The sequence below is a fragment of the Bombus vosnesenskii genome, unplaced genomic scaffold (genome assembly GCF_011952255.1).
Source record: "Bombus vosnesenskii isolate JDL3184/JDL3185 unplaced genomic scaffold, Bvos_JDL3184-5_v1.1 scf7180000013272, whole genome shotgun sequence".
Lineage (NCBI taxonomy): Eukaryota > Metazoa > Arthropoda > Insecta > Hymenoptera > Apidae > Bombus > Bombus vosnesenskii.
The window spans coordinates 1844338-1854344 of record NW_022882930.1 but is presented as its reverse complement, the minus strand read 5'-3'; the positions used below and the strand labels follow the sequence as shown (position 1 = coordinate 1854344).

General features: G+C 39.1%; 1 protein-coding gene across 2 annotated transcripts in view; it reads left to right on the top strand.

The window, feature by feature from the left end:
- Nucleotides 1–5039: 5039 nt before the first annotated feature.
- LOC117231234 (transcriptional regulator Myc-2-like) overlaps nt 5040–10007 on the top strand; it is a 29523-nt gene continuing 24555 nt past the window's right edge. The window contains exon 1 of one of the 2 annotated variants that reach the window (XM_033489469.1): nt 5040–5681. The gene's annotated coding sequence lies outside the window, so the exon portion shown is untranslated. Of the gene's footprint in view, nt 5682–9589; nt 9767–10007 lie in introns of those variants that run through there. The other variant, XM_033489470.1, reaches the window with a different exon arrangement.

The following is a 10007-nucleotide window of genomic DNA, read 5'->3' as shown; positions in this document are numbered from 1 at the left end:
TGACAAAGTTGACCAGATTCCTAGAAATGTTATTATTAAACAGCTATATGGAAACAAAGATTTACGAAGATGAAGAAAGTAAGTATGTACGTTTTGTGTATACTTCTCGGCAAGAAATGGGAAAAAACGTTTCGGCTGTTTACACTGGGGATGAATGAAAAACATGGTCGAATGACAAATATCACGACGACAATTCCTGTTGCCCATAGTTTTTCTTAAAATATTTGAAGCTATCGTGGAGAGCATTCACTATTCCTCAATTCCACATTGATAGTTTTCAAAACCCAAGGACGTTTGGGAAACGACATAACGGTTCATGTCATTCTTTTATGATAATTAGGGACTATCTTTGGTTGTCATTCCCTAGCAATTTGCTGAAAGCATTCTATTCAGTTCACCGTATAAGGTTATAATAATATTAATCATTCAATACACACCTTTTATTTTTCAATTTCTCCAGGATATTTCACGTTTGTAAATATTTAAGAATTATATATGAATCATCAGACGTACTAAAAATTTGAAAAGATTATCAAAGGTACTAAATTATCGTAGAGAAATTTCAATTAAGACAATAGATAACCGATCGAACAATAAATCCTAAACAAATTTCAGTCATCAAACTGTATTGACAAAGAAATAAAATCGAACCAACGAGTGTTCTCGACACGAATTTGTTCGCGCAAACGAATTCGTAAGTCGATTTGACGCAGAAGTCAGATTTTTGCGAGATTAGCTGTTCATTGGTTCTGGAGGGCGGATGATTTCGCAACCTCTGAAACTGGATCGATTTTCAAAGTTATCGAATTTCACAGCGACTTTAGAGGCCGAATACTACGTTGCTTCCGTACGAACCAGTCGAGTGTGAACTGTCAAGGATGATCTGACTCTCTGCCGCGTCCTTATTGACGGTTCCAGTCTAAACAAAGTGCTGCTTTAAGAACTACGTCTCGACCACGGAATTCGAAATACGAACCAACGTTTGACCACTTCGGCTACGCGTCAATATTTACAAATTTTCATCATCGCTATCGCGACATCGTATTTCGAACCGCTTCCTTTGTTTTTTCAAAACATCTACGAATATCATCCGAACAAAAGTGAGCTTTTGCGGTGTTATACGACGAGAAAAAAGACCCGAGAATGCGACCTGGCGAACGAATCGAGGTAGAAATCTCTAAATTTGTTATCTAACTTCCAACTGCTTATCGGTCTTTGCTTTGGTTCCATTTTTTTCTTACCCAAGATCTCGTAACGAAACACAGATAGTATGCTTTTTTGCCCGGCAATAACTATATGCATAAATAACTGGCGTGAAATACGAGTATGTTAAACATCAATAAAGACAAAATTTTTCGACCTACTGAGTTCCCTTCGATGTTTATAAAATTTAGTAGCAAAATCCGAGATATGGTATTGCTCTTTTTGCCTCGTTATTTTGGTATTCTTGTTTTTGATAAAAAATATTAATCAGTTTAGCTGTTGAAAATTACAATATCTAAGTAAACCTAACCCAACGACGCTTCAATAGAAAGAAAGTTGATCAATTATAAGACTGAAAAAGAACTGAAAAAGGTTATTGAATTCTACACAGAATAATAAGGTAATACTTAACAACACGATGCTTAGGTAAAGTTTGTTAAAAGCACACATAATATATAGCTAGCTATATATATACATATATAGATAGCTAGCGAAATTCTAGATAGAACATAACACACGAGGTTCTAGCATTAACACTCAAAATAAAAAGGAATGGAATCAAAATGGTGTTACTAGAACGTTATTCTTAAAATAAATAGAAAGAATTTTCACAACCTACTGCAACTTACTCGTATAAGAGTTTGTACATATTTAATAATGTTTACTCGCGAGCTGCTCGAATCTGTTACTAAGGCGTCTATGCCGCAGCGCTCAATACTACGCGACGAGAAGTAGTCCGCAAAGCCGCTATTCCACGCCAAAAATCTCTCGAAGTACATCACGACAGACACTCGAACTTGTTGAGTAGCTTCGATTAACGTCGTGGACAACTACGATCGAGCTTTCTGCAAACAAAACGACGTAATTTCTGTAATATATGCAACATTATGGCAACGAGAATCGGGCGGGCGCGGCCCCCTATACGGACTCGTCCAGTAGCGTCGCGCGCGATTCTAGCACCCAATCGATAGATTTGAATAGAGTGACTCGAATTTGAAAATTTTCAATCAAAATTTATCAAAATAGTATAACAATGAATAACGTAGTCTATGCGATAGTATGAATATCGTAACATGTATGGATATAGTATTTGTTCATTTTCGTAATAAATAATTTCACGTATCAGATGGCACAGTATACGTAATACATATGTATTTAATTGCTACTTTAAATGTATAAAAATCGACGTGAATTTTATTACAGTCCGATATTGCATACAAACAGATATTTATCAAGCTCGTATAACGTATATTTTGAGCCCGACTCTCAAGAGATTAGATCGAATTAGAAGCCGCGAGTTGAGAAAAATGTTTACGGTATATTACTCCCGTATACAGTCTTTTAGTGAATCGTTTTCAAAGAATACACAGAGTTTACCTATATTGATAGTCGAGTTCAGGGTTAAATAAAGTTCAACAAGTTGTTTTCATGAACTCTATGAATAATTACGATAAAGGGTGCGCGGATGCGAACAAATTAAAGTTTTAACACGTTTACGAATGAAGATTGTTATCCTTTTGTTATCCTTTGCTCGACTCACTTGCAGACGATAATGAAAACTTTGATAGAAAGGGAGATCTATCTATAATCAATAATCTCGGTTCGTTGAAACCTGATATAAATTTAACCCTTTACTGCTGAAGGTGATGTAACGTTAAGACGCTATCAACCGCCGGTTTCCGTGCTGCTTCGAATTGCACAACATTGTGTGTCAAGGGCTACAAACGTTAGAAGCAGCCTTCTCGGGCATGGCCAACGTGAAACTTCTCTTAAGTCTTAAGTTAATAAGTACCTCGAGAAGAAGATACGTTGCCACATGCTCGCTAATTACATTGTTCCTTAGGACAGAACTAAAAGAGAAAGCGGGTTCCGTGAAATCAATAATAAATGCAAAAGAATTGAATTCTTTGAGACGAAAGATGTTCGAATTTATTCTCAAGTTTTTCTACTGAAATAACTCTATGCATATCCCTTCAAGTTTCAAGAAAAATTGCCACTCTTTCAATTATGTTTACTCTTACCGATACTGGCTCCATAAACGAATCTATTCTAGGTATACTTTATTTTAGATATTCTTTCAACTACTCGTTGAGTTGAAAGGAACAATAATTGCTAGATAACATAATATTATTTATAGTTTAACGTTTGCGAATATCGCCTACATCGATTTCAGGTATTCGCGATTTTAGCCATTCTAGTTGCTTGATTTGAAGTAACTTGACTAACACGAACGAATCTCTAAGCGACAATGTTGACTTGAAATATTATCGAGTCAGTTTTTCTCCGTTATTTTTTCAATCAGTTCCTCGCTATTATGTAAGCCCGATTTAAAAACGAGGCAATCGCATCGTAACGCGTAATAACAGGAATATGATTGTTTCAGTTGCCTTGGAAACGAACGTGCCGAAAGGAAGTTGTTACGGGATTACGTATAAAAACCAGGAAGCGTGAATCTCTCAGATTTATTTACGAATTTGCCGTTTGATGTTTGGCGATAAGGAAAACCCGATTAAATTGCAGAAACGACAAGCAAGAAAAGGAGAAAGATCGGTTCTTGAACGAAAGGAGCGTTCGACGTTGGATTCGCCTAGAGCAGAGCGGCTGTTACGAAGAATAATAACTGTGGGAGAGTCGCCAATATAATATCTTTTATACTACACGACTGGTTGTAGTATTAAATCCGCACAGGTTCCGACAGGTTGCCAACCACAAGCTTACTCCACATGTGGCCTCCACATTTCTCCCATGACAAATTCATGCGAGATGGCGTACATCAAACCATAACATATTCTCTCAACTACACAGGTCGAGCAGCTGCGACGTGATACAAAAGAACGCTATACTACCTGTCTAACGTGAGCGTGGGGTAAACTGTGATCGGTATTCGAGTCGTCAGAAACAATGATCGCTCTATCTTGGAATCGACTGCAGATGGCTTCGTTCGTACAATGTGTCAATGAACTTGCGTGTATACGGGCTATAAATTTTAGTTAGCAAGTTACGAAGATATTGTTGATTATGCATATGCAAGTTAGTTAGCGCTGGAAGGATTGTAAATGCTTTGTATTCAACAAGTCAAAAATAGATGATATATCGCGATTGTAAGTCAGGACGAACAATACCAATTAATAAATATATCTCTCGGTTGTATATTTTCATAGAACGAAAATATACGGTGAAGTTATGTCTGATCTTACGGATATTATGTACAATACATCTTATTTATAAAAAGTGAGGTATTTCGTTGCAATTTTGTATTCCTTCTTATAATAATTTTTATTCGAGGCTCGTTAAACATCTTCCAAATAATAAATCACGTATTTCTGTAAGATCCGATCTTCAGTTCTAATCATTAATCCATGATTAGAAACAATGATTAGAGCTAAAAGGAAAACGTTGCAAAAACAAGCAAACGCGGAAAATTCTCTGAGTCATAAACGCATAAACAATTTATCGTTAATTGCTGGTTCGATACTGGAAAACTGGTAAAAAAACAAAAAATTGTTTTTTTTTTTGTTCAACTTCATCACTTATCGTATCATGAAACATCAATTATAGCCGTACGTACTCGATGATAAGGTAATTATTTACGAATAGCAGTTAGTAGTATGTAGACAGATACTTGTATACGATTGGTCGTATATGATAGAATGGGAGCGCTTTGACTAGACTGTGTCCTTAAGTAGCAACGCGATTATCGAGCGATACGACACTAGGGGGCGAAATACTCGAACCAGAAGTATAGTATGCGTAGGGTGGTGGTAGAATGGGGCGCGACGATTGGTGGCACAGCCCTGACGCCGGGTCCCGTAGCGGTGGGCATGCCTGCGGAAGATGGAAGGCGCACGAGCCGAGTAGTTTAGTCGCCTTTAACCGGCCTTAAAGTGAAGATCGGATCGCCGCCGATTACCGTGCGCGTGCACAAGAAAGAGAGAGTTAGAGCCACCGGCTTACCGTACGGATCGCGCCGAGAATGAAATTCTTTCTTTGCTTGGTAAAATACAGCAGCAGCAGTTGTAGTAGCAGCAGTCTTTCGTTGTACAACAGTCTCGATAATACAAGAAAACGAGTGGAACGTTTACGGCCAAACGACAGTAGTACCAGTGGCTGCATCGCCTGAACGAATTTTTCTCGTCGATAAACACAACACTACCATTTTTCACGCGTTCCGTCTGCTACGGGCATAACGAAGGAAATCGACACCGTTTTTTCTGTCATTCTTTTTCGTCCTTTTTGTTTACGTATAGTTTGTTGCTCAGTGCCGCGTAATAGTTCGGTTTCGCGAGGCTCATCCATCATTCGAGACCGGGCCAAACAGAATCTATAGACAACGCCATATAGAAGAAAAAGAGGCGGGACGCGCCTAAGTTTGTTTTATTGGTTTAGTTTCTAGCGCGAGACTCAAACTCGCGCCAAAGTGTGTTCCACAGTGGAGGATACTATCTCTCTTTTGGGTTACAACGATAGGTGGCCGACAGGTTAGTAGAGTGCAACTTATACATTTTTTTCCATTTTCGTCTATCCTTTTCTTTTTTCATTCGCTCGATTTTAATGGCGAGTTCGAAATGAATGACGTTCGTAATCGCGGTTAAAGCATGTATCGACAATAGACCTCGCGCTTGTGTGCATTTCTTTTCCCATTTTGACAGTTCCACGCGAACGCCGCCACTCGCGACCGGTTCGAGCTGGAATTTCAATGAGAAACGGGATCGTTCGCGTCTCAATCGTTCCCGAGACATATTAACGTTAATATACTAGTAAACTTTATAGACAGATCCATCTCGTCAAGTGATACTTAGAACGTATTAAAATTCTGCCAAATAGTCCGGCGTGCTTTCGAAGATTCATCTATAGCCTTTTGACTCGAATCCATGGTTTCGCGTATAAATATCGATGAGAGCTTATTTCGCGAAAAGTGAAATTCCTCGAACACTTTGTAGTAAGTTAGGAATTTCTTCTTTGGCAACTGGCCGGTCTATTCGAATTTATACTGTCTCTTATAAATAGAATTAAATATATTCGATTCGCCACGTCTATTCGGTATGATTTTTGGTTATTAGTAAGTTTACCGCCAAAATTTGTGGTGTTTGATTTTTCGCGCGTAATTTCCGATTTCGGTAATTAATTTTAAATAACCGACGAATTTTGATCTATAAATACAAGAATAATCTTAAAATTTGGTATTTTCGATTTTTTTCGTATATATCGTTCTGATCTATTGAAATTCGGTTTTGGAATGTATATTTTAACGCATCATCTTTATCGTACGGAATTACTATTTTTATTGTTCGATAACTTTTTTAAATATTTGTCGATATTTTATTTTTCATTCTTCGATACGTTTTTCAAACGATAGACGAATTGATTTTTGATGTGTGATATTTCGATAACTGTTTTACTTCCAAATTCAAGTTTCCTGTGTTATTCAAAATAATTTCAAGATTTAACTATGACTTTCTTTGCGTGTATATTATTCTTGTTGGAATTTTGTTATATGTTTGACATTTCGGAAATCGTTTTACCATCGGCCATAGCCATACACGGGTTGTCGTTCATGTGACCAAATAACACGCGTCGCGTCTCATCGGGATCGATATACGTGAAAATATGTCAAGTGGAGATAGGCACGCTAACCGATATGTTGCACTTTCTGTTGCAACATTATGCAGTATGTCGATCTAGCCCGCGCTTTCGCGCGTCTCCTACGGTTTCACAAATTGGTGTAACTACGCCTCTGTATAGGAACTTTAGTAAGACAACGAATGGGAGGAGAGCGTCTTTTTTCATTTCGCTTTTGCCGGTGTGTCCTGCGTCCTTTCGTCTCACGAAGAAAGCCACCGTTAATTAGAGTGCGGTAGGAAAGCTGTCAGCTCGTTACACGCTCGAACGATAATGTTCGACGGAAGTTAGCGAGACACACGCAACACATGCACACGGCGCTACCTATATCTAAAGCTGTTGCCCGTGGACCGGTTTGCCTGTTTCTCTCAGCGCGTGTAGGCAGAAAAGTTCGATCCATCGATCGACGCTCTCGTGGCCATGGAATGTGCTTTAATACACTTACAAGTATGATCGTACGTGTGGTACATGTATATATAGATTTTCGAAAGTCCTGTCTAAACGAAAGCGGTCAGTCGGTGTCTTTATCGGGTCGGTAAATAATTTCTTTCTCTTTTTTCCTCTTTCCCTCGCTCCCGCCTTTGTCGATATTCAATTTACCATCATGCACACGAATGTAGTAAACTTCGAAATCGTGTCTCTCTTTTACGAGCATATGCATATAGTGTGACATTAGCCTGTCGTGTATCGTGAAATTGAGTTTTTAAAGCCGATGAAGTGTCGCCACGCAATTTTCGTGAAAGTGTTATCCATTACCAACGAGATCGCGATACACGTGATTGTGTCTGTTACGTAACCGGGGAGAAAGAAGACTTATCGATTGGTAACAAGGTTCGGTAGAAACACGACGAGCGTTCGGTGAAATTCGCACCAGATATTGTTACCGACGTTTCTTCCCAAAACACTTAGCGCGAGCTCTGTTGCCCCTGTCTGTTTATTATTCGACGAGAAACACTTTTTTCCCGCGTGTTTGGTCGACGCTTCGAGAACGGTTTCACGAAAGTTTATCTCGTTTCTTTTCTACTCTCCTTTTTCCCTTCCGTTTTTCTCTCTCACGACGAGAGTAAACGCGAGGTATACACTGATGCTTTCTTTCGCTTCCAAGGCCGTTCTAGGAAGGTGATTTCCCCTATCGACCGCCTTTTGTTCGATTCAGAGGTAAAGCAGGGGCAAGTAGGAACGGATAATGTGTCTTTGTTTTTCAACGGTGTGCGTTTTTCACGGGTGACCGAGTCATAAAGGCCATGGTTTTTCTTTCTGTCTCTCTCCTTCTTTCACCTCTGTCGCCTTTCTGTCCCTTTCACTTTTTTTCATTCTTGTTGCTTATTTTTCTGGCCCTCATGCCAGTTTTCGATAAGAATCTCACGTAAAACGTGAAACAGACTCATTTACCATCAAACGTCTTTGTCGGGGAATGCTTGTCAAAATATTAACACCGATATGTAGTTTAGTTTTTCGGCGAAATCGTTCTCGAACCTTGTTTGTTCTTCTCGTAAATACTGCGCGGGATTGTCTTTCTTGTCGATCGAAAAGAAACAGATGTGTATACCAGTTTTGGCGCGCGTATATTTTTTTGCGTTTTAATTCCACTGCTTTACTATCGTTACAATGTTTGGTCACATGGTACGAGATTGTAAAGAGATACGTAGTCGGCTTGTAAAATTTTGAGTAAAGACAAAATTTAATTGTTTAAATATATTCCCAATGACAAATAACTGTGTGGTAATAAATAATTCTATCGTTTAACTCTTTAATTGCTTAACACTTTGACTGTATGAATGTATCCTGTAGGTCATGTGTCTTTTTTCGTACAAAAAATGATAAAAATCTGTTCATTTTTATTTTTTTCATAATTCCAAAATTGTCCAAAATAATGCTAAATACTTGAAAACACCCACAGTACTTGAAGATGTTAAATAGAATCTATATTTCCTAATGTGCGGAATTTTTAATTATTTCCCAACGATATCTATTTATATTTTTCTCACTCTTGTTTCCTTTAAGCGCACTTTGTCTCAATAATTTTGTTTTTTTCAATGATACATGCAACGGCGTATGCGCATGTTTATCGCGAAAGTGACAGTTTCCGCAATAATCGGCGTTATGCAACGATTAATTGGCTCGCGGAGGGTGGTCGGCGCGGGAACGAAAAAGATAACCGGCGACCGCACGCGCGCTTTCGATTGTCACCGTCGAGGTGGGCCTAATCGAGCGAATGTAATGTTTGAGTTAGGCCGCCGACAATAAAAAGCAGAGCTTCTCTTCTGGTGTTGTAGATCCGCGAAACCGATACAGCCGACGAATTTCGTTGTAAGTCTCATGAGTCACTCGAGCCGCCCATATCGAGTCATTCCATTTGACTTTTCGATGCATCTCCATCCGAGCTCCCTCCACCTCCATCTTGTGTGTTCTTCTTTCTCGATGAACGTTCCCAACGATCACATTGGCTACGAGTGATCGCCAAGATCGAATCTCGTTGCCAGTGTGTCAATGTGCAACGTGTTAACGTATGCAAAGCGATGCGTCATCCCGCTAAAGAATTAGTTTCTCTTCGTATCGTAGATGCGGCAGGGTTATTCCTAAGTATATATCACTGATGTCCACTACTGTCCTCTTTGCATTCAGATGATTATTTCGGAATACATAGTTGAACCGTAGACTTAGACAATCTGTTCTTTGCTTATGCGAGATTACACGAGATTCTAAGGATCTTACTGCAACACCTGGTGGACAAAACGTACTGTGAACCGTTGTCGGTTTGCCGTTCGGTGCAGAGAAAGATGCGTAACGGTTCCCTCACGCAAGGAGGGAAAAAGTTGCGTTCTCTAGGGATGTTTCGTGAGGCGGGCCGTGATTTATTCGAAGGCACCTCGTCCGAGCGAATTCGATTCGTACCGGTTCCTTTTTATTTTCTGTTCCCATGTGCAGAGGATTATCGACCGCTGTAAGTGTTTTGCACCAAGAACCCAAGTATGAAGTGTGAATATGTTTCTTCCCAGTAAATTTATCTAAGTTGATTTTATTATTGTAACGAACAATTTATAAGTTACAAATTACGATCATCACATCAGCCGTATCGTTTATCGGAGGAAGCAGAATAGCATTTCTTATTTGGTATTATAATTTTCAATAGGCTCGCAAGCAGAAAATCGTAAAGAATGTGTCACGTGTCACTGATTTATGAC